Source organism: Pipra filicauda, unplaced genomic scaffold (genome assembly GCF_003945595.2).
Source record: "Pipra filicauda isolate LSUMZ 115617 unplaced genomic scaffold, ASM394559v2 scaffold462_size518177_pilon, whole genome shotgun sequence".
NCBI classification, from domain to species: Eukaryota; Metazoa; Chordata; class Aves; order Passeriformes; family Pipridae; genus Pipra; species Pipra filicauda.
The window spans coordinates 498,029-502,129 of record NW_024104601.1 but is presented as its reverse complement, the minus strand read 5'-3'; positions in this window follow the sequence as shown (position 1 = coordinate 502,129).

The following is a 4,101-nucleotide window of genomic DNA, read 5'->3' as shown; positions in this document are numbered from 1 at the left end:
GCTTTAGATGATTTTCCCAATTCTGCTGATGACAGTAGAAGAGTTCCCAAGAAGAAATTTAGGAGAAACACCTCCAGAAGTGCCCTGGTTAATGTGCAGGAGCCAGAGGAGGCACTGCAGCCCTCGACATGCACAGAGACGTGGGGGCACAGGGCACTGTCCTGCCCCACGAGCTGCCAGAAACCCACCCCTGCCCGACCCTCACCGTGGCACAGGAGCTGGCCAGGGCCCAGGTGGGTTCCTCCGGGTTTCAGTGCCCTTTGCACACACCTGACTTCCAACACTTACTAGTGATGAGGTACAATTTGTAGGAGGAAACCTCTCCTGTGGAGGAGATGTTCTCCTCCCTCAGCCAGCCCCCCATCGCTCAGCTGTGCACACAGCACCTTCCCCACACACTTTTTGGTTCTTTTTTCCCCCCACATTTTAAATATGGCACAACTGTTTTCTGTCCAGACCAGAGGAGAGAGGTCCAGGCACAGCAAAGCAGCTCCAGCAGCTCCTGAAGGACAAGGCAGGGGCAGGAGGAATTCCTGGTGAGTGCAGCCGAGTGCCAGGCACAGCATCTCCATCTGCTGGCACTCAAAGCCCAGGACATGCCCTGATCACATCCTGCTTTTCACAGCCCCAGATTTGTGGGGTTGCACTGCAGCACAAAGGTGTGCACAGCCAGTGTGAGGAATTGTTCCTCCAGACTAACAGGTGATGTGTCCCCCTGGCAATACAGGCACAGAGGGATCCTTGGATGCTGCTCCACAGCCCTCAGCTCTGCCAGAGATATTAAAGAGTTGTACATTTGTTTGGGGGTTCATTACCCTGGAAGATTGACAGGCTCCCACAGAGTGTTTATATGAATCTGTTGAGTCTCTACATTTAATTACACTCGACTGAGTGCATTAACACCACCATGAATTTTTAAAAGCTATCAGTTTTATTCTGTTTGACTCCAAACCTGACAGTGTGAGTTGCTTTCCAGCACATCCTCCCCTCCAAGCCCTTTCCCCGGGTGGCTGCAGCTGAGCTCTGGCAGCTTCTGACCCTGGGGAGACCTCCCCCCACAGATCCCACTCCAGCAAAGCCTCACTGCCAGCAGGAAAACACCAATTCCAGCCCACAGGCCCTACAGGGGATAACGTATCTGCCACGAGTCACGACAGGAAAGGCTCATTATGAGGGAAGAAATACATTAACAAGACTGAACTGGCTCAGAGATGGGCTCCCTGCACTGGGTCAGCAGCACTTCCCTCTCCAGACCACCAGCTCCATCAGAAATGGCCTTTATTCAGGAATAAATGAATTTAGTTCCCAGTTGCTCCTGCAGGGCATGAGACAACACACAACTCCTTTTCCCAGGGCCCCCAGATCTGATCCCAGTGCTTGCCCCATGGAGAACTGGCAGAATCCTGAAAGGTGAGCTGCTTAAATGCTAGTGACAACACATGCAAACACAACATTTTGATTTCAATAAGCTGCCAATTAAAAAAACGAACTGGCATGAACTACAGCAAGAGGAGAATCTGGCACTGGCAGGGTGGACAGGGAGATTTTCCTGTTAACTGGAGTCTTTCCCACAGCCTGGAGAGAGGCAGCATCTCGTGCTATTTTTAACCTGCTCAAACATATTATTTAAATGCTGTGAACTTTAAGTAAACAGGGACATCTAATAAACATTAGAAAAACTTGCAAAAAGCAGCTATTCCAGGCAGATGAAACCATACTCCGGTGATTAACAGCACCTCAACTTTCAAATAGCTGCAGCCAGAATGGCCATCAAGCAGTTGTTCCAGGCTCTACTGCCTTGTACCTTGTTTTCTGCTGCCTGGGCAGCCAAGTCAGGCTTTAAATACTTGTTTAATCGGTTGGTAAATGGGGCAGTTTATTACCTTCCTGCAATTCTGCCTCTCACCTGCACTGCAGCAAAGCAGCCCGAGTGCTGTAGCACAGACCCTCTCCCAGACACTCCTGGGGAGCAGGGACAGGGAGGGACCTTTTCCCAGCTTAGCTGGCTGTGTTAACCACAGAATCCCAGAATGTCTTGGGTTGGAAGGGACCTCAAAGCTCATCCAGTCCCACCCCAGCCAGGGGCAGGGACACCTTCCACTGGACCAAGTCCTGTCCAACCTGGCCTTGGACACTCCCAGGGATGGGGCAGCCACAACTTCTCTGGGCAACCTGTGCCAGGGCCTCATCACCCTCACAGGGAAGGATTTTTTCCTAATATCCAATTTAAACCTGTTCTCTCTCAGTTTGAAGCCGTTCCCCCTTGTCCTGTTGTTACACTGGCACTTAAATAGCTGGGGGTGGAAGTGTGACCACCCCGGGAAGCATTCCCCCTGTGCTGGGACAGCCTGGCCTGGCCTGTGCATCACCTGGTGGCACTGTGCTGCCCCTGGAATGGCTCTCCAGCCCCAACAGCCAGAGATTTCCATCCGTTCCCTGGGCACTGCACCAGCTCTGCCTCGCACACCACGCTAATTATCAGCACGGACTGATAAGCATAATTAGAACCGGGGAAGTAACAAGGTATTACAAGTGACTCCTTATCAAACGAGCACAATTCTTAAACCTTTGATGTGAAAAGTTTTATAGAATTGGTAATTAACTTTGTCTGAGTGTGTCAGAATTTGACCAGCCACCACGGCACCTCTGGAAACCATCAGCAGCAAATCCCCACTGCAGGTGCACACCCTGGCCTCCTCACACACCTCGTGCCTTGTCCACAAGTGGTGGACAAGATTTCTTTGACTCCCTGTTTTGTGCCTCTCCACGGCCCAGAGACGTCTCTCCAGGGAAACAACCATCCTGAGTCACCACGGCGCAGTCTGGGGGATAAATCACTGAGGCAGGAGATGCTCTTATGGAATAATTTGGGAGCTCGGAGGTTACTGAGCCCAAGATGTGATCAGCGCCACTGACACGTGGCCCATTTTTTACATGGCAGAAATGTAACACTGGTGTAAATCAGGAGGAGGTGAGTGATAAGGGGTGAGCTCAGCCCTCAGCAGCAGCCCCTGTGCCAGGCAGGGCATCAATTCCTGCACGATGAGAAAATGAAGAGGGATGATGCATTTCACGTTATTGATCCTATCTATTAGAGATAATGGCAGGTCACTCCATCCTCCCCAGCTGCCTCCTTATCCGTGGCATGAGCACACAGGGGCTGCACAGGAGGGGACTGGCAGCCTCAGGGAGGTGCACCCTACAGTCCCACACCTGTGGCCACAAGGGACACTGGAGGTGGCAACAGCACATTTATCTTTATAATTCTTGGTGCCAGATGCAAGGGAGCAGCTCCACACTCACACACAGCCAGGCTCCCCATCAAACCCCCCCATGACACCAGGAGTGCTGCTTTCTTGTCCCCCAGTTCCAGCTCTGGGCTCTCTGCAGCCCAGATCTCCTTTGGTAACACATTCAACCCATTTCCCCACAAACCCTCTGTGATCTGGTCTCATTCGGTCTGATCACAAGAACTGAAAGTTGGACTTGTGATGGAGCCCAGGTTAGAAAGCCAGTCCTCTGTGAGTGACAAGCTGGTTTGGGTTTTTTTTTAAAAAACTATTACAAGTTACAGTTCATACACTGTGGTTTAATTGCATTTGCCCTCCAGCCTTTCCATTAAAAGTAGAACAGAAACCAGCACTTCTAGAATGGAAATGAGAAGGAGAAGAAACCCTCATAAAGAGGAAAATGCTGTGTTTGGAGAGGAAGAGTAATTATTGCCACAGGTATAAAAAAGAGGGAAGGAGTCAGATTCGGTGCCATATCCAGGGGCCAAACACAGGTTATTCAGACCTTTCAAAATGAGGTCACATTGTCACCAGAGGCAAAACGAGAACCACAGGTTATGGCAGAGCTCATGGATCGAGCTGCTGTGCCTGAAATTCTGAGATGCAACGGTGAAAACCCTGAGCTGGAAAGAATTGAACTCACTATTTTAGGGAACTCTCCCTGGAATTCTATTCCATGACTTCACTGACACCAAACGAGGGCAACCACCAGGAACACTCAGGGAAACCTGGGACCCAAGGCAAGAGCCATGGGGGTGCTCAGGCAGCAGGGAGACATTCACCCCAGCACCCCCCCTTCACCCCAGCACCC